The following is a 22500-nucleotide window of genomic DNA, read 5'->3' on the forward strand; positions in this document are numbered from 1 at the left end:
CTTGGCATAGATCCATGGTTACAGGGATCATGTTGTTTGCTCGGGGCCGGCACCAGAGGAGCTTTGCAGTGCCCCGTGCCGTGTCCCTCGGTGCAGGATCACGGATGCCCGGGTAGAGGGATTTGCCCCCGGCCGCGGCAGTGCTGCCCTCCCACCTGCGCGATCCCAAGCAGCGCTGAGGACAGCGCGGAGGGGAAGCCGGCTGGGACCCTCAGCAAACGCCGTGTGGAGCCGTCCAGCTGAGATCCAGGCGTTCAGCAGGCGGCAACCACAGCCTCAAATTTCCAGGGACTGATAGTTCAGGCTTTAAACCTGCTCAGGGACTTTTCAGGGCACYATGTCCCTTAGGAAGAAAGGGAGACCGAATTCTGCCTCAGGAAAGTTAGAAACATTCAACCTCAGCAGGTAAGAAACCATGATCTTTCCCTCCCACGCCTCCCCCCAAGCCCCATGCTTTTTTCAGGCTCTCCTGTCTCTCTTATTTCGTTCCTAAAATGAAAAATAAATGGGTGCAGGCTGAGCCCCAGAGCCCCTCTCTAGCTGGCAGGAGTCAGCACTGCTCTGAGCCTGTTTACTGTTGTCAAGGAGTCAAAGCTGCTGCTCAGCAGCAACTGAAATCCTCCTTCTCCCCCCGAAACTCTTTCTTTGAGGAGCCTTTCACATTCACTTCTCTCTGTGTGTGTATTTTTGCATAAAAATGCAGATTCTGTGGCAAATGGCTTTTTGGGATTGGTTTTGTTGACCAGCTGTTGCTTTGGAGCTTGTGTTCTTGGAATTAGTTTCTCCCCGGAGCATTTGTTGCCACCTGAAAGTTTGCTCTGGCTTCTAAGAAAAGTATAGGAAAGCTGCACACTGTTCCTGAGCAAGGGAGGAGGTTTTAAGGGAAGGAATAAATATGGTATGGCATGGGTAGTTGGTGGTAAGTAGTTTACAGAGCTGAGGTTGGACCTTATGACCCATTCCTCATTTGTGGTACAGTTCCTTTTAGAAGGCTAGTCCAATTTAAAAAATCACAAGAATGACTAAATGCTACTAGTAATATTCAAATAAGAAAATAGTGTTTGATTGGAATTAATCACAAACTGTAATCTATTATCATCCCCAAGAACATGTTAAACTCCTCAAAACGCCTGGGAAATCTTGTGTGCTCATCCAAAACCTCATCCCCAGGCAATATGGTACCACGGGGTACCCTCTCCCCATGCCTTAAAGTTAAAGGGAGCTTAACTAGGAACCCATGCTGTGCCTGGCCCCATGAAACAGACCCTATCCTGTGCYACCCAAGTGCCATGTTCCTCTGTGAAAGGCACCTGGAGCAACTGGGATGGGACAATGGAACACATAGGGTGTGACACTGTTCCTGTGTGCAGCATTCCGCCCTTTTCCATACTTTGTTTATTCCCCAATAGTATGGCAGCAAATGGAGCTGGTTTTCACTGACTACCTGTGACAGAATGAGTCTTGGGTCACTCAGTAGGATACGTCCCTGTGACACAAGACTGCTCTGAACCAGCWGTGAGATTGAGTCAGGAAGGCATTTCCATGGGAAAAGACGTGATTTGTGCTCCATTGGTTCTTCCTCCACAAAATGTCTTTTTTTTTTCTTTTTTTCTGGGCAACAGGAACAGACAGGAAAGCAGCTGTAGAGGTTAAAACTGCATATTGTTTTTGGAAGCAGAAGAATTTGATGAAAAATATTTTAATGTGTTTTCTGTTGTCGTTGATTTGTTTGTTCTCCATGTGGCCGAAGAGGCTAAGTTGGACATCTGTTGACCATGCAGTGAGGACTTTCTGTCTCCCGATTCTGCAACATCTCAATACACCATATTGCAAAACGAGAGTCAGTTAGAGCATTTGACTGTCTACAGCAGTGAATGTTAGCTTATTCCTGGCTCTGTTTTGGACTGTTTTAGCTCTCTTTCCCCGATGAATCTGTTGTATTCAGAACTCACCTTAAGCAATGTGGTCACAAACCAACTGTGCCACCTCCTCTMAGAGTTGGGGATTGATGTCTGTCCCTTGTTTCTCTATCTTCTTGATAAATATATGACTGGTGAGTCCATCTATTTGGGAGGGATATAAGTGAAGAGAAAGTCTTTATAAATTCACCTTGGCTAGCCCAGCAGGACACTATATGGAGCTCCAGGAGAAGAAAGGAAGAGAGTAGCTTAATTGTAGAACTTCCCAACAGAGTGGGTAAATATCATCCAACTGCAGTATACAACCTACTTCTCTGCTAGAAGGCAGAAGAAATTTTTGATGTAAAAATATACAACTTGGAGAACGGACAGGGCAAGCGGTTTGGAAGCAGAAGTTCCACACTACACAGCATTTAGAAAAAGAAAGACATCTTGTGCAGACAAATTGTGGCAATGTTGTAATAGGAAGGGCTGGAGGCACAGGAACAGAAGTCAGACTAATGTCTGAACAAGAAAAAAGGGAAGAGAAATAGGACACATTTAATTTAAATAGGAATAGATAGTGTGGGCCTGTTTGTATATACTAAAGGGACAGAAATTAGATATGATTAAAAACATCATAGAAAAAAGGAAAAGAAGATATAAATCAGAATTTGTCAAGAGCATTGATACAGACAATGGAAAGTAAGATCCATAGTTGAGTGGCCAAAGGACATAAGAAGGAGTATAGAAGCAATCTATCTATCAATGTAATCAATCTAATCTACAAGCATTCTAGTAACAGTGCAGGTTAGTTATTGTTACTGGTATAAAGTTGTAGGAAATTAAACAAAAATGGAACTGGCATCATCACTTCTATAAAGAGTGGGTCTGGGAAACAAATAATCCTTTGTTGATTAATGTAGAGCTGTATTGATAAAGGTAATTGTATAGAGGTTAGGAATCTGTAACACATTTTATTTAGTACTAAGGGTGATTCTGATTAGTGTGATCAACATGATCACACATTAAATTGACAGAAAATTGAATGATTGATAGATGCCCAGCAGATAACTAGAAACCATAACTGGATATGAGAAGGTTGCTTAGGGATTATGAGAAAGCTGGACACATGTCAATATTTACCTCTCTCTGGAATTAAGATTTTCACTGCTCAAACCTATGGATAACTCAAAGACTGATTGGATGCATTGAAAGCAAAAGAGTAACATAGAGTCAGCTGAGTAGCATAAGAAGTTGAGCTCATTCACTCAATGTGTGAAAATAACTGGAACAAGGAGTGCAGATCAGCACCACTGAACCAGGAACTGTATCCCAGAAAGCAGCATCCCAAGGGGGGACACCTTGTCAGTGGAAATATGTCATATTTCGACTCTCTCAGTCTGCCCCACCAATGTTCAAGGGCCTCATTGAGAGCAGTCTAGGCTAAATTTCCTTATCTAGCAATTGGGGTGGTGGGTGACAATGACAGATAACAATGTCAGAGCCCTGGCAGAGGCTGCCCAGGGAGGCTGTGGAGTCTCCTTCTCTGGAGATCTTCCAAACCCGCCTGGCTGCCACCCTGTGCCCCGTGCTCCGGGTGTCCCTGCTGGAGCAGGGGGTTGSACTGGGTGATCTCTAGAGATCCCTTCCAACCTCAACCATTCTGTGATTCTGTGGGGCATGCTAAGAGGAGTCATCCCTGCTTTCTTGCTTTGTTTCCATCTTGTAAGCTCTTTATGGCACTCAACACAGTGGAGTGATATAGACTGTTACAGATAAAAAGCTGTCTCCTGGTCCCACTCAATCCGTCTCCAGCAATGCAGACATGACACAAATTCCAGGATTCAAGAATTTTTGGCCTCTTTGTAGGTTTATGCGTGTATTTCATCGCTAACAGSTCAATGTGGTAGTCACGTACAGCCTTCCCCCATACTCCTCCCCCACTGCTGGTGTGTGAGGAGAAATAATTCTCACTGTGGCTGCAAAAGATAACAAAAAATCTCAGTAATGCATGAACCAGGCACCCCCCACACACACCTTTAAAGCCCATGTGTGCTAACAAACTATGACTTTCTGATGTAGGATGGTCTCTCAGGTGACCTTGAAAACCACCTGGCATATGGATCACTGCTCTGTTGCATAATTTCATAGACATGATTTACAGCAGAGGAGGATTGGCAGCGCTTGGGCAGTGCTGTTGTAAATTGAACTCATGTGTCTCAGTGGGGGGGAGTGAGGCTTTTTTTTTTTTTTTTTTATTTATTTTTTGCATGCTGGAGCCTGGAAGAAACAAGCTATTTGCTGATTATAGTGATCTAAGCTGTACCCATGTTATTCTCAGTTACATAATGTATTTGATTACTAACATTCTGGAAATCGCAGACTCTTCTGGCGCAGAAGACTCTCCTCTCTAATGCAGCAGTATGAACATTGTTGTCATCTGAAAAAAGACTTCAGCAGGCTTGCAATTTATAAAACAGTTGTCCTCTTCCCTTAAATTCTCTTTCTTCTGTGTTTTTCACAGCTGCAGCTMGAGCAAGTGTCAGAAAGCCCCAATCAAAGTGTCGTTCTGTTGCCTTCAGTATTAAGTATGTTCCTGTTGACAGTAACTGCTGTGATACTCAGGAGCCCAAGCTCCAGATTCCCACTGAGCTAGGAACTGTCCAAGCCCAGAAAGCGACAAGCTTTGCCTTGGGATTTTAGAGCTGAAGTATATCTAATAGCTAGGCATGAGAGATACAACTACAAGGAAATATATTTGATAAAGTAAGGGAAGAAATACAAATAAGAGAGTATTAATGAATGTGKCAGTGTGTCCTTAGCACATGAGCAGATTAACTTCTTTATCATCCTTTTAGGGAGGGATAATCCTGGTTTACAGACTTATGGAAAAAGATGTAAGCTCTTTGAATGCACTGGCCATTTTCATCTCTGCACTGTGTTACCGTTGTGGCTAAGAAGTAGAAAGAAGAGCAAGGAAGCTGCTTGGCAGGTGGGAACAGGGAGCAGCAGGGAGGTCCTGTCTGAAGGCTGGCAAAGAGGAGTGTTTGGATGCAGGAAGGTGGTAACAGAGTAAAGGCTGTAGAATAATACTCATTATTATACTGTCTCTGCTTAGGGGCCTCCCAGTTCAAGCGAGCTGTGGGGCAAACAAAAAAATCCAAGATAGCCTCGGCCTAGAGCATACGATTTAGGAGAGTTTGAGGCTGCTGGATGGATTTAGTTGGAAGAAGGGGAGGCTGAAGACCAATCTAATAACTCTCTAATAACTGCTTGCAGTGGAYTCCTAAATAAATGAAAGCTATGGAGCAATCCCTGGCTCCAAAGCCAAGTTACACAGAGAACCTGCTATCTCCACTGCTTTCAACTTCTGGAGCAGACTGGGTGCATATGAACCACATAGCACTGAGCCCTGTGTCTTATCTGGACTCCATACAATGCTTCTGTGGCCACAGGACTTGACTACTGTTTGTAGGAGATTTGTTTTCAGTCCAAAATATCTGTAATAATGTGAAGGATGTTTTACAGCCCATGGTGTGCTTTGCATGTCCTGAAGTGTGGCTGAAGGTCTGAGGGTGCAAAGCACACTGTGGTGGTTTTGAAGGACTGTGTAGAGTAGCAGGAGACAAATATGGTGCATCATGTCCATATTTTGTTTTTGGAAGGGCCCTTTTTTTGGACTGTCCACATGGCCAGCATCTTGGAGAGAAGTGGTTGGAGTTGTTCAGAACAGAACCGGAAGAGGGCCAACAGAAAGCACCACCACCCGAGCTGTACCAGACATTCTAGACAGACCTAGTATTTTAGACATCACAGAATCACAGAATCACAGAATATTTAAGGTTGGAAGGGACCTCTAGAGATCATCTAGTCCAACCTTCCTGCTCAAGCAGGCACACCTAGAGCACGGGGCACAGGGCGGCATCCAGGCGGGTTTTGAAGACCTCCAGAGTAGGAGACTCCACAACCTCCCTGGGCAGCCTGTGCCAGGGCTCTGTCACCCTAACAGTAAAGAAGTTCCTCCTCACCTGGAGACGGAACTTCCTGTGCTCCAGCTTATGGCCATTACCCCTCATCCTATCGCTGGCCACCAGTGAAAACAGCTTGTCCCCTTCCTCCCTGCATTCTCCCTTCCTGAACTTATACACATTAATCATATCCCCTCTGAGCCGTCTCTTCTCCAGAGAAAACAGGCCCAGCTCACTCAGCCTCTCTTCGTATGAGAGATGTTCCATTCCCTTAATCATCCTGGTTGCCCTGGTCCCATGCCTGGACCCTCTCGAGAAGCTCCACGTCCCTCTTGTACTGGGGAGCCCAGAACTGAACACAGTACTCCAGGTGCGGCCACACCAGAGCTGAGCAGAGGGGCAGGATCCCCTCCCTTGACCTGCTGGCAGCACTGCTCCTGATGCAGCCAGGATCCCATTGGCCTTCTGGGCCATGAGGGCACACTGCTGACTCATGGTTAACTTGGTGTCAACCAGGACTCCCCGGTCCCTCTCCGTGGAGGTGCTTTCCAGCAGGTCGACCCCTAATCTGTACTGATGCCTGGGGTTATTCCTCCCCAGGCGCAGGACCCTGCACTTGTCCTTATTGTACCTCATGAGGTTCCTCTCTGCCCAACTCACCAGCCTGTCCAGGTCCCTCTGGATGGCAGCACAGCCCTCTGGAGTGTTGGCCACTCCACCCAGCTTGGTGTCATCTGCAAACTTGGTCAGGGTGCACTCCGTGCCCTCGTCCAGGTCATTGATGAACAAATTGAAGAGCACCGAGCCCAGTACTGACCCCCAGGGAACACCACTGGCCACAGGCCTCCAACTGGACTCGGCCCCATTTATCACCACCCTCTGAGCTCTGCCATCCAGCCAGCCCTCGATCCACCACACCGTGCACTCGTCTAGTCCACAAGACATGTCCTAAATATCTTTCTTTACCCATCTGCATTAAGGCATAGTGCCCCAGCATCACTAGCAACATCTTTCCAGGTTGGTTGAGGGTGTCAGGTTGAGAACTAGCCCAGGAGGTGGGCAACCTGTTTAGGTCTCCCAGCAATTTACCCAGCCTTAGGCTTGAACTGCAATCAGCAAAGCGGGGCCTTGCTCTCAAGTACCACCTCTGTGATAAAGCTTTGATGCCTCTACGAATGTCTTTGCAAGCTTTGGGTAGAAGTGAAGTACCAAGGCTCGTAAACTGATCCCCTCTCACCATCACTCTGCTGTTTTTGGTTCTGCAGCATTTTGAGTGAGCTGCAAAGGCCCCTCGTGGCCGGGGGCCCTGCGTGTCCGCACACCAAGGCATCACGAGGAGGCCTCAGGCCTCAGGCTGCGTCTCCTGCTGGTGCCAGAGACTTTCCAGGAGAAGCCTGGGAAGAGACCGCTCCTCTCCCAGAATGGCTGGCAAAGGAGATGCTGAAAAGGCAGCAGAGAAGTTACTCGGTAGGCCTCGTGGAAAATATATCAGAGAACATGAAAGTTCAGCGTCACTTCAACCCTGCAAAGAGCCTCTCAAAAGGAAAGGTATTGTGGACATTACAGGGTGCATCCCTYGGCCTCTCACTGTCCCTGTTGTGAGCAGGATTGGACCAAGAGCAGCCAGGCAGCCAGACACAGAGCTGACAGYAGCTCTTTGGGTGAACGTGTTTACAGTGACATGTAAGGGACTGGTGAGGGCAAGCTGAGCTAGAGGGCTGCCTATTCAAAGGGGAAGATGGGAGTGAGCCACCCAAAAAAATATGAGAGTGGCTATGCAATTCAAACTTGATATAGTCCTGGTATTGGCTCTGCAGCAGATCCAGAGACACAGAAACCAAACTCTTTTTTTATCTTCACAGTGTGAGCTGCCCAAATTGAAGTCTGCTGCTCAGGCAATCATTTCCAGAAAGCTGCATATTGCAATTGGGCTGTAATATTGACATTGAACCCCCAGAAGATGGGGCTGAGATATGCTCTCTTTTCCCTGATTGAGATGAGTTGGAGTTGGACACTCAAGAACATGTGGGTGGGAGGCAAGGACAAGTAGAGAGGATGGAGAATTCAGGATTGYCAAAGCAAAAACAAAACTAATAGGGTGTGAAAGGTCTGCGAGCAGATATGGATAAGCAGGTATACAGCAAGCATGAGGTTTGTTTAGTCAGAGGAACTTTCTGTGCATGGATGCAGGAAGACCCAGCTTCTGAGCAGGACCAGGTCTCTAGGTGGACACAACAACATCACCTGCTTCTAGGTGAATGACAGTGCTTTGGACTGTGTTCAGGACCTGGACATGCATGGTAGGAACAAGACTGATCACCTTGAATAAAGAAATGCCTTCTCTCTAATCAGCCAGTTATTTATTCACTTTCAGGACAGCAGGATGGTTCGGGGAAGCAGAGGGAGATATTAGTATTCAAGAGCAAAATTACTATCTTTAATACTTGACTGCTGCTCAGAAGGCAAAATTCTCTCTCTCTCTCTCTCTCTATATATATATATATAGATAGATAGATAGATAGATAGATAGATTAGTATTGATGACTGTGCAAATATGTATTGCCACTGCTGACATGTGGCAATGTCTGGTTGGTTGTTCTTTTTGCTTTGCCACAGTCCGGATGTGCAGAAAGGAGCTGTAAGCAAGCCCACCAGTTACTCCAGGTGAGGACATTAGACACAGAAGCACACAAGACAAGGATGACTGATACCATAGGGTTAAAATAGAGTTAGTACTGCTCCCTTCAATGTTGAATGTTGAATCTTTGTTGTCTTTCTTGTAGGTAGGAGATGCAGGAAAGACACTTATTTAGACAGTGTGATATACAAATGGGCCCTTCTTTTCACAGATACAAATATATTTAAGAAAATAATCTGAGAGGAAAAGAAAGGTGTCTGGTAATTAATTCACATCATGTCTCTTCTAAAGATAGTTACTCCAGGCACCTAAATATTATACTGTGAAGCACTATGCATGTGAGTCTAATAGCCCCATAGGTGAATTCCTTATTTTTTAATATCTTCCTTTTTTTTTTTTTTTTTATTGTCCTTTACAAGATTGAACAGCAAATGACTCTTGAACAACTTCAGAGACTGAATTCTGCATTTCAGGTATGGCTTTGCCAATGAAATTGTTAGCTCTTAGTGTAACATAAAAGAATTCCCAAAGCCACATGTTGATTTCAGAGAAGCATGGGAGCAGCCAAAATGCCTTGTTTATTTTGCGCAATGTTTGTGCAATGTGTTTTGTGCAATGTTAATGCTTCTAATTGGCACTTTCTTCCCTGAGTGATTGTCGCATCTAGTTTGTTTTGGGATAAGAATGTTTGGGCTGGAATTTATGATTTATAACAACTTTGCCACAGTCATTCACTCTCTCTGAAGAGTGCATGTTTTCCTGATGCATTGGTTTCAGCAGTCTCCTTGGATCATGTTCTTTATGATCCAAGCTCATTCCCATGTGGTTGTTCACACAAATACTCAATTATCAGTCCTTATAATTAATAGARAAGTATTCTGTGTTCTGTATAATCAATAGATGTCTCTTCCGGGATTTAAAATCCCCAATATGGGGAATCTTTCCTGTTATTACCAACACATGACATCGAATGCCCTGCAACGTGTCCTCTGAGCACAAGCGTGGCAGCAAACACCTCGAGGCAGCAAGAGCAATGCTTCYAGGGAGCAGACGTGCCCTCACAAAAGAAGCCAGTGCTGCTGCTGGGCTTTCCTAGGTCCTGGCAGTCCAGAGGAATCTCTTTACCTGGCACGAGGCTTAGGAAGGGAGGGAAGCAAGGCTTGTCAATATGCAGCAGTTGCCCGGGGCACGTGATGTTTGCTGGTGATAAATCCATTCTTCTTCACCATGATTTGTGCTGTCTGGCACTCAAGGAGGAAATTGCTTAGCTTCACTTTGGAAGAGAAAGGGAAATGGAAATGGGTCTCTGGGATTGGAGCCACCGGCTGCTTTTGGGAGCTAGTAACATGGAAGAAGCCAAGAGCTGTCAAAAGGAAAAGATCTTTTTAACAGAGGAGGAAACCTGGCATCCAGACAGAAAAAAAAAGGAGCAGCTGTAGGTTGGGCAGCCTACACACACAGCGATGGGGTACAGCAAAATAACAGCACTCTTTTTTTCTTGCCCTTGTAAAATGTTTGCAATCAAGAGGCTAAACATCTCACAACATCTCTTGTACTGCTGGTGTTCATGAGAGGAGTGGCTGGAGCYGTCCCTGGGAGACGCTTGTCCTGGTTGCGAGTGGAGGGTGAGCAGCCTGCAGGAAGGGGCTGAGGGAGGCATGGCCAGAGCTCTGCCTCTGCTCCAAGCCCCAGCCCTTGTCTGACAAAGCAAGTCACCAGGCCTGTGGCCAACTACAGGTGCAGGGCTCCTCTCAGGCCTTGTACTGGGTGTGCTCCTCAGTTGTCTTCATCCCAGCGCCAGGGTGAACCCAAGGGCACCCTCAGCATTTCCCTACCTGGCACACTGTTTCCAGAGCAAGGAGCCTGAGACATACAGTCCAGCAGGGCTGTGTTTTGCCTTGAACACATCTGTCTAAGCTCATTTTCTGTGCCCAAAATCTGAACCTGTCAGTAAAAATCACAGTGCTTCCCTGTCTCTCCAGCATCTTCTGAGCATCATGAAATACTCAGAGGAGTAATGAAGTTGCCAGAACTCAGAAATGAGATGATTCACATCAAGAAGCTTGGAAATTTTGGCTGTAACTATAATAGATTTATAAGTGGGCAAATTGTTTGCCATGGAGTCAATGATCCAGCTGCAGAAAGGGTGAATTTGCAGACTAAAAGTGCCCTGCCAGAAGCATCCTGTTTTCACTGCAGACACTGCCAGTTGGTTGTGAGGAGGCTGCTAAGCTGAGCGGTGCAGTAATCAATGMTGGCAAAGCAGAAGAAATTCCCAGATGGCTGAATTCAAGTCCTAGAAATAATGCTGAGACACTTTAAATRATGAATAAACAGCATTGTTTTCTATGTGACCTGAAGCAATCACACCTCAGGACCCTGGCTAAAACTGGCCCACTGCATCCATGGTATCTGCCTTGCTCAGGTTGTCTTYGTAACAATGAAGGACATCAAAGAAAGAGGGGGGAAATAAAAAGAAGGTGTGTGAAGAGGTGATATGGAGGTTGGAAGCAGGGCTGCTGGAAGGGAAAACAGCATTCCTCTGAGTTCTGCACCTTTTCCATAGGAACTGGTCCATGACCCTGACTCTGAAGTAGGCTGAACCACAGGAAGGAGAAGACGGAGGAAACAAGGACCTGAATGCAGAGAAAGTGGACAGACGAGGAAAGAGAACCAGACAAGTGATCCAGGGAGTAGAAAGTATCAGAGGGAGAGAAAGATTTGCAGGATGGATGGAGGAAAATCCCCAACATCAGATACAAGCTTTAGAGATGGCAGGAAAGAGGGGAAGCATGAACGGGTTGGCTATTTTCCGAGTCTACCAGCAGACACATTTGCTTCATTCTCGGAGGAGGCTGGGAGGGGTGAGAGCAGAACTGTGGCTGCAGTCTGGGTGCCTGGGCCACATTCCCAGCCTGGCAGGATGCTGGACTTCTTGTCCACCACTATCCGAAAGCAACTCTATTGCTTCATCCAGCAATCCCTAAAAGGCCAAGGGGGACACCACTCACTGCTGAGGCCTGAAGGGAATTATTGTCTTCCTGCACCATCCACTGGCTAGGCAGGTACTAAACAGCACCTCATGTCTTCTCTGCCTTGACTTCTTGCTCCATCCTCCTCGGGAGGACGCATTAGGATTGCCTTAAGCCCAGGATATGGATGAATTTACCAGCTTCAGAAAGACTTACCCCACACTGAGCAAAAATCTCGGTCCCATAGGATCCATAGTGTATGTGTTTTGAAAGCAATTTGCCCTGTTTTACACACTATTCAAAAGTTGCAAACTATGCTTTTCTGAATAAYAGCTATATTTCTATGGAACCTGAAATTACCATATTTTGCCTGCTGGTGCAAAGAAAAAACTTGGGTTTATTTCCTGCTCTTTTGTTTTCCTTCATTTTTGAAAAATAATGAGACCTTTGCATCCAGATGGCTGAAAGCAGGCAAAGAGAGTTTTGTTTATTAAATAGAATCACTAGGCAGAAAAACACACTAGGCTGAAAAGAGATTTAAGTTGACCCTAAGGTCAGGAGACAACATTCATCCCAAGGCGCTAAGGTAATGTAGAATCAGGCTGCATTTTCTAATTGCTGAAGTAAAGAATTCAGGTTGGGTGACCCATAAAACAATTCAGAAGATAATTATAATTTTAGACTAAATTGTTCAGAAGTCCAGCTTCACATTAACATGCTTTTTAATGAATAATCTTTAAAAGCAAAAATATTTTTTCAGCAGTTTCGTGTTTTTTCTTTTACTCCCAGGAGCTAGAAAAGGATGGCTACAAATCACTAGATGTAGAGAAGTTTAAGCAGATAATGAAGAAGTGCATGAGTCTGCATAAAACAGTGAGTGAACTACAATTTTTAAAAAGCCTGAAAAGGAACACCACATTTTGTTAACCCTGCAGATATGAGCACATTTGTGCTGTTGTAGCCTCTGAATTTTCCTAGAAAACCAGGGCATCCAAAATAAATATTAGGCATCCAAAATAAAATATGGAATCTGGGAGAACCGCCTTTTAAATATATAGTTTCTACCTGTATCCGGTTTAGTTATTTGTTTGTGGTTGTGAAAAGAGTAATTAAGAATGATTGATTGAATGATTGAAAACTGTAGGATAACTCTGAGAACAGAAATGAGCAATATCTTGGCCACTATCTTTTTTGTTCAGTCATTAGCATTTTTATGTAAAATGATTTCATAATTGAATTAGTCTGATCCATATTTGTAAAAGAATGTATTCCTGAAATTCTGTTACTCATTTAAAAAGCAGCATCAAAGCTGAGACTGCAAAGCCCAATTATTTCCAGCTGAATAAAAATCTACTATGAAAATAGTGCATATTAACTCAATTACTTTTCACGTAACATATTTGTCTCATATATGTTTATCTTACTATATACTATATTTCAGAGTGATGAGCAAGTTGAAAGGCTTTTCATGAAAATAGACTATGCTGCAACTGGAAGTATTCGGTGGGTGAGTATCCATGTGGGACAAGTTGGGAGGGACTTTTTAATTTGTTTATTCTTTGCTGAGGTTCAACTTAGTTGAAGAATAAATTTTTAGTCACCTAGGAATGACAGTGAGAACTGCAGCCACAAAAATTTATCAACAGAATTGACCTTTAAATCAGGGTTCACAGGATATTAAAGAGAGGAAGTATTACATGAGTTCAAATTTTCATATTAAAGTTATTTTGTAAAATGCACTTTTTTGTTCTATTTTACACTGATTTTCTTGGGAAAGGGTCCAAGTTTCTTTTTGGGAGTTTGCACAAGTTGAGCAAGAAGCTGGGCAAATGATCCTGAAATCCTTATCCAGTTCAAACTTGTACAAAAGCATTTCCACACCTGTGTCCAGCTCCTCTCCACGCACAGCAGTAGACATCTACTGAATACTCCCAAAAAACGCCCAAGCATTTGACTTTGCTCCTGGCAGACATCCTGCCCTCCCCTGCCCCTTATTCTTCCTGTTAGTTGGTGTTTACAACGCTACAGGTTGTTGCCCCTCAAAGGGAGATTTCACAAGGGAGCAGAGTATTTCTTCAGAACTTTTATTCACAAAAATATGAGCACAAAGTCATGTTTCTTGGATTAGCTCCATCTAGCATGCAAGGAGGCCCATATTCTCATCCCATATCTTGCCCAGCAGCTCCCCATCATGCTCCTTGCCCTTCTCCAGGGAGATGGGAGCTGGGCCTGTGGTGTCCACCTGGGAACAACACCTCGTTCCCAATAGCAGAGGTGGCCTGAGACTATGGGAGGGAGTGAGGGAGCTACACAACCTCAACTCACAGTGCAGACCTGCCAGTGAGACCCTGTCCAGCTGTGCTTTTGAGCCCCTCCTGCAAGGTGAAGGTCTTTTCCAAGCCTATTGATTCTACGTGGAGGGACATCCCATGCCTGGAGGCCCTCAGGGAAGCAGCACATGGCTGCACCACCTACTCCCCATTGCAGGCCGTAAGTATGAGAGACTGTGTTCGCCTGCAAGGATTTGGTGTTTTACACCAAACACCCGTGTTTCACCACCGTACTCTTTGGGTGACCAGACCTCTCCCGTGCCAGAATGACTTCTGCACGTACATGCAGCTGGAGTACGCCGAGCAGGACAGGTCCTGCGCGCAGCTGAAGCACGCGGCCTTCTCGCTGCCCGCCGCCCGGCAGCCGCTCGGCCCCGGCCACCCCGTCCTGCGCATCCGTCCCCTGGCCGACCACACGCTGGTGACCGCTCAGGAAGACGGCGTCGTGTCCTTCTGGTCCGCGCGGCTGAAGCTGAGGCGCAGCAGGATGGTTTTTGTAGGTRCTTTTCATTTCCTTACAGGCCCTTTTTGTTTCCTGGACAATCCTCCCGTTCAAATATGCGAGTCTAAATTATCATGCTCATAAGTGATTCTGCTCTGCACGAACAGAAAATCACACTTAAAATGTAGGCTTACATTAATTCCCTCACTGTGTGATGATTTAAAGCAGAAATATTTGCTATATGCTGTTGTTAGAGATAAAGCCTGTAAAATTTCAAGATTATCAGTGACTAAGCACTCATAACTTTATTAGTTTTACCGCTCTGGCTTAAAAAATAAGTAAATGATAAAAATGTTAGAGAAAGGCATTTTAATTGAAAACAAGCAGGACAAAGAAAGTTCTAGAATGATCCAGAACCTCATACAGGTTTACAAATTATAAGCATAAGGTCGTAATGTGGCATTAAAAAAAACCTTATTTTTTATATGTGGCAATGCCATGATCACAAGTCTTATAATTAGAACCTTCATACTTATATATACTTATAATTAGAACCTTCATACCTTAACTTCATACATATAAACATAGAAGAGTGTTTAGAAACCACTGAAAAGTGTTTAGAAAAGTACATATAAACCAGAAAAATTACTGATCTAATCTGTCTAAAGTTCAGTTAAGAGCAGCAAAGAGCAGTAAAAAATCCCTAATGCGTTTTATTTTGGTGAAAATGTCTGTTCTTTTTGTATGCTCCAAAAGATATTGAAAAGCAGTCCTTGTGGAAAGACAGGAAAYTCCAGTAAGGTTCATGACAGTGTAGGAGTTTCCATTGCTCTTGGTGTTGTGCTGCTGCAGGGTTGTCATTGTCATTATCAAACAGCTGAGAGTTCTAGGTGTCTGCTGATTAAAAAAAGTAGCAGTTAGTGTTTGGGAAAGCAAATGCACTTACTCTGCATCCAGAAACAGATGTTGAGACAGAGGTGGTTCTAAGTCTGGGAGGATGTCACATCAAGATGCACATCAAGACCTAGCAAAATCAGAAGGTTTCTCCCCTCAAATAATGCAAATAATGAGGAGTGTAAGATTTTGTTCAAACAAATGCCCAAAGGAAATCCCTGTAAATCCATGTCCATATGCCTGAGCTGAGCAACCATATGCTGTGAAACCATGAAGCAAGAGCCAGCTCCACCATCACCAAGAAAAAGAGGTGTTATATAATGAATGATTTCTCAGTGCTATAGGTGGTAAGCAAAAGCCTCATCCTGAGTGGGACAGGATTGCTCTTCACTCTGCTTTATATCTGCAAGAGCCTCTCTTGCTTTTTAGGAGAAGACAGCCAAGAAGAAGCMTAAGTGGGTGTTGGATTTCACTGTCATGACACAGTACAACAAACTCCTCTTGGCAACAGCGTGAGTGGTCTCTGACAAGAAATATACCTCAGAAGTAAACATTTAACTGTAGTAACTACCACCATATCTGGGGAAATGGCAAGAGACCTTAAATAATCTCAAGACAAGTACTAGTGGGTTGAGGGCCCTTTTCCAAAGTCACTGCAGTGACATTCTTGTTAGTCACTGTCTGGTCAAGGACTGAAGGATGTAACAAACATGAGTCTCTTCTTGAGACTGCTGCTTGATAAATCCACATATAAAGATAAATCTTTGTGGAAGAGGTAATTATGTAGCATCTTCTGTGAGCTTGTTTAGTTCAAATTCTATGTTCATTTTTAGAAAAATAGAAAAGAAAAAGTGGTAATCCAGATAGCAACTATAAATTAATTCCATCATGGACACTCTAAAAACAATACTTTAAAAATATTGAAAACAAAAGATGTAATATACTGTCAAATGACAGGAGAAATCTGTTACCTGTTTAAAATTTATCTGACAGTGATCGGGAAATCCAGTTGTATGAACTTTGCAACTTTGAGCCATACTGCCAGATCAGTGCCTTGGAAGCTGTCCCTTTGAGACTGGACTACTGGTAAGAAATACTTCCCAGTACATATACTTCCCAATACATTGCCAATACATTCCCAATACTTCCCAATACATTCCCAGCTCAGCATCAATACTCTGCAGTCTGCATTTCTGTCTGGCCTTGATGGCAATTATAGTTTAATGTGATATTTCTTCATATGATCCTGATAGAAATAAAAAATTATGTTGTTGTATAGCTCACTTTATCTCTCTTAATTATATATATAATATAATCTTAATTATCCACATTATGTGTTTGGGTGTTTATTCAGTTTGCAGTCAGACTGAATGATAAATGACAGTGTACGGATGCTTCCTGACATTGATGGTGAGTGAATGTGAAAGACAGCTAACACCTTTTGATAATCTACCTCCAAAATAGTTGGCACTAAGAAATGTTCTGTACAAATGGGACATGATACTGATTGACTATGACAGCATTAGCCAGTTTAGGTAAGTGACCGTAAAGCTACCTCATGAGGTCCCAGTCATCAGCTACCTTAGACTGTGGATAATTGCGAGTGTGGATGATTATGAGGGAAAAACACAGAATATCACAGAATGTTCAAGTTTGGAAGGGACCTGCAGAGATCATCCAGTCCAATCCCCTGCTCCAGCAGGGACACCCAGAGCACGGGGCACAGGGTGGCAGCCAGGYGGRTTTGGAAGATCTCCAGAGAAGGAGACTCCACAGCCTCCCTGGGCAGCCTGTGCCAGGGCTCTGGCACCCTCACAGGAAAGAAGTTCTTCCTCCTATGGAGATGGAACTGCCTGGGTTTCAAYTTACACCTATTGCCCCTTGTCCTATCACTGGCCACCACCGAGAAGAGTTTGGCCCCATCCTCTTTACATTCTGTAAATTCTTACATTATTTATATATATTCCTGTCCGTTCCTGCCYGCTGCCCAGGCAGCTGATATTCCCCTGCAAGCCACATTATGATCTGCCAAATCCTGCCTTCTGCTGCAGGAGTCAGGACCAGTATTCTGAGGACAGGTTTAATCCTGCCTCCTTACAAGTGACTGAGAACAGGGCTGCTTCAAGTGTCAGCGTTAACCACTGCRTACCATACTAAGCAGCCTGCTGTTATGATAAAGTATTAACAACTAATCATTTTCTTAAATGAAACGTACTTCAGTGCACCTTTTATAATTACCAAGCCATATTACAGTTGATTTTGCACATGATGCTTCACAGTTTATTATCAGGTTACATAAGAAGYAGCAACAAGCAGTTGCCTATATTAAGCTTGAGCATTGCAAAGAGAAAGCAATTAGGCTCCCGGGAAGCTTAGTGTTGTTAGTTTGTAAAACAGGCATAAGGGTAGGACCTTTGCCAAACTAAAGGTTGGGTTAATGGGATGATAAAGCAATAAACCTTGTAATGCATGAACATGTTATTGTGGAGCTAAGGAAATGCGGATGTTTTAGGATAGACTTTGATGAAACCTGAATTTTATTCACACAAAGTGTTTAAACGTACTTGGACGGTCAAACAGCACTTAATGATGCATTAAATGACCTGAAAACTGGCTGAAATAGTGTTTCTTGTTTAGAGTAAGGAATCCTCAATGTATTTTGGTTACATGAACATAAATTGTATTTGCCATTAAAGCTGTCCGGTTTACATACTGCAGACTAGCACGCTTGAGGGGGTTATTCTAAGTTGTTTTTCCAAAATGAAGTCTCTGATACCTGTCGTTCATGTTGTTCTCTTCAAGCCAGAGGTTGTGAATATAAGGAACTGTTAGAAACCTGTTTTTGTTAGTTCACTGACTTTATTGTAGAAGTCATGTGTTAATTCTTCCTTTTCTTATTTCTGCTGTGCAAGCACGGGATATCTGCTGTAATAAATTTCATGTTGGTGTCTAGCAGGTCAATGAAGAGGTTTTTAACAGGACTTTATCTTGCAGTAAAGTAAAAGTAGACTCAAAACAACTAMACCTCAGATTTCTCATCTGAGGTTTTTGTCTGAGAAGTTGGATCCAAATGCTCATTAAAGTATCTTTTTTGGGAAAAAAAAAAGATGCTTTTTTGATAGAGTTGGCAAGAAATGCATCATTCCTTTTCCACCTCTGCCTGACAGAATAAACATGGCATTCAGGCTATCATAAATTCTTTTATTTTTTCCTCACCTAAGACCATTCTTTCCAGGAAGTGCTAACTGCAAGATCTGGGCTGATCTTTTCTCTGTAATTGCTACTGTAGTGGGAGGCTATGCCATACTTTTCCCTCATGAAGAACTGCCTAMATTTTTTTCATCAGGAGCCAGGTTCTGATTTGGGACATCCAACTTCACAGCTGAAAGGCAGTCAAAAGCCCTGGCCAATGCAGCACATGGAAAACAGCCCATATTTCCCGAGATGTTTAGATCTGGGTCCCTGGGGGAACCTTTGGGAGCCGATTACGTGGTGAGGGGCAGTGGTGAGACATTCTAACGGTGTTTTAGTGTTCTGTAGAAAGCCACACACAGTGAGTACAGCCCAAGGAAGCCTGGTGGGAGTGTGCAGGCGCTCTCACAGCCTCCCTCGCCGCGATACGAACAGCTCTTCGTGGTGCGGGGGCGAGCGGCCCGCCACGAGAGGCGCTTGCTGCAGTTACATAGTGGCCTGAAGCCAGGGACATCAGCTGAGGAGGGACATCAGCATGAGGCGCCCAGAGGCCGCGCGGCTTCGCGTGTGGCAGCGCTGAGTGAACAACCTGTCTGTCCATGTTCAGCTCCCCCGCCAGCCCCTTTCCTCCTGTAGCTGGAAATTCGGGTAGCCCAAATTGTGCCCAGCAGTTCCGTGCCAGACATGGAGCCGTTCTGCGAGGGGCTGCGTTTAAATGGCTGGAGGTTTGGGTGTAACTAAGGAGCCAGGTGAAACTTTAACTGAGGTTCAGTGGAAGGTCTTGCTTACTGTTCTTCTCTTCTGTTCAGTTCCACTGCTCACGATGAGTGTTTGCTTCTCTAYGGAGACGATCAGGTACGCGCCTGCAAAAGGCTTCCTTTGGGGCTCTTCTCAAATGTTCAATACCCAGTGTTGCCCAGTACACATCTGCTTAGCCAGGGAATGAGGGAGAGSAGGGGAGAACATAAAAACGTAGATCAGCCAGGGCGCTGCTGAGGCAGGCAGGTCGTGTTGCCTGCTCAGTGCAGCCCAATGCCTTTCCTGCAGGAGCGAAGGTCCTTCCCTTCTCCTGCCAAGCSCTCATGCTCCTAGTGCTTCATCCCTGACCATTGCCCTTCATGATGGATTCAGTGGTCAGTCACGAGCTGAAGGCTCCCAGCAGCGCACAGGATTAGGCCTTCCCATGAACTAACTGTGGACGGCGCCTTTTTAGTCTCATTCTTAATTCCAAAGGCTGTGGCTGGCTCTTCGTTTGGAAACTGGCAGCTCTCGTGTATTCCTTACTTTTATTGGTACTCTGGGCTCAGTTTTTGCAAATTGCTGAGTAGCTCTGTGAAGCTGGTGTGTGCCTTCAGCTCCTGCTGGCTTCATCGCGGGTCCTTTGATAACAGATATCTACAACATGAATTAGCCATCTGCTAAACACTGCCTGTTATATTTGTGCCAAATCCTGARATCCTTGTCTGTGCAAATCTGCCTTTGGGATCAGGGACTGGGGAGGGGGAAATATGTGTGTGCCTACAATTTTCTTAGAAAAAATTTTTTGACTGTTTCTGTTTTTTCAATTGTTTTAGGGCTGTGTCAATATTTTGCTCATGTCCTCCATGGGAGAACTCCTAAGGTAAGCACCTATGTTTCAAATATAATGCAAAGCCATGTGAAAAATGAAAGTCTTTAATGCTGCTCAGGTGGAATGCTGATGAAATYTTGTGAATTTTTACCAGGTGTAGCTTTCTTCTTTTGATCTTGTGTTGTGCTGTATTATCTTGGTTTATAAATGGAGCAATTTATGTTTCACAGTCTATCTTGGGCTAGAAATACCCATCTGGAATGCCCCATTATGCTGTTGCATAAATGGGTTTGCCCTAAAACTGAAGGCAGAGCAGATGCAGAGACCAAATGGAAAATTTCTGTGGCACTTTTTCATGATCAAGCCAGCAGATGGTGCTTGTGCCCTTACCCGTTTCTCGGAGAAACCCTCTTGCAGTGCGTGCAGATCAGCTTGCTTCTGCCCTGTCCGTTGATGTGCAGTGTCTACCAGAGGAAAACTGTACAGCTCACAGCCACTTGTCACTTTTCAGAGAGCTGAAGGATTCGGCACTGAAGCAATACATTTCCCACAGGATTTCCAATCCCTTTTACTTTRGCTGTTTCGTGATCCGTTTTTCTTAAACTCTTGTTTTGCAGTCATCATAATAATTCCGTGTGTGTGTGGTTTTTTTTTCCTTTAAAATTGGAAGGTGGGAGGAGGACAGTAATTTATATCATCTCTTTGGACAGCTTTCTGAACACAGCTTGCTGAAACAGTCTGGGAGAGACGGCTTATGCCTTTTGTATAAGCTTGTGGAGGCCCAGGGCAGCCTCTACAAACTGGGATGATTTGAAGTCAATATTGAAAGTTCTGTTCTTATGGGAGCCATGTTGTGAGAGTACTTCAGCCTGGAAGAAAATGGTCATAGAATTATAGATCATTATGGCTGGGAAAGACTTGCAAGATCATTGAGTCCATTCATAATCCCTTCAACACCATGCCGGCTAAAACATGTCCCAGAATGCCTCATCTGCACGTTTCTTGACCACTGCCAGGGACAGTGACTCTACCACTTCCATGGGCAGCCTCTTTCAAAGCCTGGGTACTCCTTCTGTGTAGAAATTCTTCCTAATATCTAACCTGGACCTCCCCTGGTGCAATTTGAGGCCATTTCTTCATGTCCTATTGGTAGTTATTCTGGTGAAGAGATTGGCATCTGCCTCACTAGAACCTCCTTTCATGATAAATGTATCAGAAAAGTACCTTCCTGGGCTTTTCCAAGCACTGATAAAGAGGTGCTATCCTTTCTCGTTGCTGAAAGGAGAAAGCTGTTGGATTCCCACATGCACATTTGAGTATTGATTCAGCGCCTGATGGAAGAGTGTGTTAGGACTCCCATCAAGTGGTTTAGTATTTCTGCACAATACCAGATCTCACTTAAAGAAGTAAAGAAYAAAACTTCTATCTCTATTTAATAAGCAAGACCTAAGCCCATGAGGCAAAGATAACCCAATGCCAAGAAACTGCAGAGAGTATGACATAATGGTGCTGGTTTTAATTATTCCAGCTAAGCATTTGAGGTAATTGTTTCATTTGATGAAATGTGAGAGGAGGGGTCATAGATGTCTCCTTCAGAACACTATGTAGGCTTATTTGTGTGAGATAAGTTGGGAGGCTTTAGATACCAGCCCTTATTTTCTACCAGTGGTTTGGGGTCAAGAGAAGCCAATAGTGCATCCTCACTGCTCTGCACATGAGGACTCAGTTGTCTCCTTCCTGCTTCTGATGGCTCAGAGGATGCTTCTTAGAAAACCAGAATTCCATTTGCTGTGGAGATAAGAAAGTGTCTCCACAACATAGCTCCTGCTTAGAYACATAGGAGGGAGTGGGACACACTCCGGGGAATGACCCTGCACGAATGACCTACCTGTCGTCTCTATTTGCTCTGCCACCCTGGACCCTTGCTTGGATAGACCTCATTAGCTCTCCCCTTGGTTTCATTGCCAGCTCTATGTCTCCTGGAGCAGCTTGCAATCAGGGATTGAGATGGAGCTGCTCATAAAAAGCAGCATAGACTGAGGCAATCCCATATGCCAAAATTCAGGTGGGAATTCCCATGCAGGCACTAATCTCCACTGTCCATGGATGAAGACAATGAAATGTTGGCTTACCCAGGAAGGATGGTTTGCTTTCTCCCTACCTTTACACCCTTGACTTTATTTTTTTTCCAGAACATGGAAGAAGCTACCAAAAGCTGATAATATGCCAAACATTTGCCTTGAGAGTGCTATTCTCTCTCCCAGCGTGACTTACATCCGCTGGAAAGTGCATGAGGACTGGGTTACTCAGGTAAAAGAATAAAAAATATGGGAGAGCTGGTCTGTCRTTTGGTAAGAGTGGGAACAGCAGGATGCTGAGAAGAGGCTCAGCTACACATTTACACAATGAAGAATGAATTACACTCATGAAGAGTTTAATTCATTTTATCCATCTGTGGTTTTTTTCCTTTTTGCAGCATAAAAGAAAAAAAAATAAAGTAGCCCAGAAAACTATCTTCCTGTAGACACAACTTTGTATTAAACATTATTCTCTCTCCTTCTTCGTAGCTGAGTTACTATGACTCCATTAAAGC

General features: G+C 44.3%; 3 long non-coding RNA genes across 3 annotated transcripts; all 3 read left to right on the plus strand.

The window, feature by feature from the left end:
- Positions 1-7330: 7330 nt before the first annotated feature.
- LOC112956298 lies at positions 7331-12331 on the plus strand. The gene is made up of 3 exons (XR_003251029.1): positions 7331-7417; positions 8927-8980; positions 12269-12331. It is a non-coding gene; the product is annotated as an uncharacterized LOC112956298 (long non-coding RNA).
- Positions 12332-15591: 3260 nt separating this feature from the next.
- On the plus strand, positions 15592-19194 carry LOC112956296. Its single transcript, XR_003251028.1, has 3 exons — positions 15592-15657; positions 16139-16231; positions 19147-19194. It is a non-coding gene; the product is annotated as an uncharacterized LOC112956296 (long non-coding RNA).
- A 720-nt stretch (positions 19195-19914) lies between these two features.
- Positions 19915-22500, plus strand: LOC112956300. The gene is made up of 3 exons (XR_003251031.1): positions 19915-19958; positions 22100-22217; positions 22475-22500. It is a non-coding gene; the product is annotated as an uncharacterized LOC112956300 (long non-coding RNA).

This window comes from Nothoprocta perdicaria, unplaced genomic scaffold, assembly GCF_003342845.1.
Source record: "Nothoprocta perdicaria isolate Ctin4 unplaced genomic scaffold, notPer1 scaffold_62, whole genome shotgun sequence".
Taxonomy (NCBI): domain Eukaryota; kingdom Metazoa; phylum Chordata; class Aves; order Tinamiformes; family Tinamidae; genus Nothoprocta; species Nothoprocta perdicaria.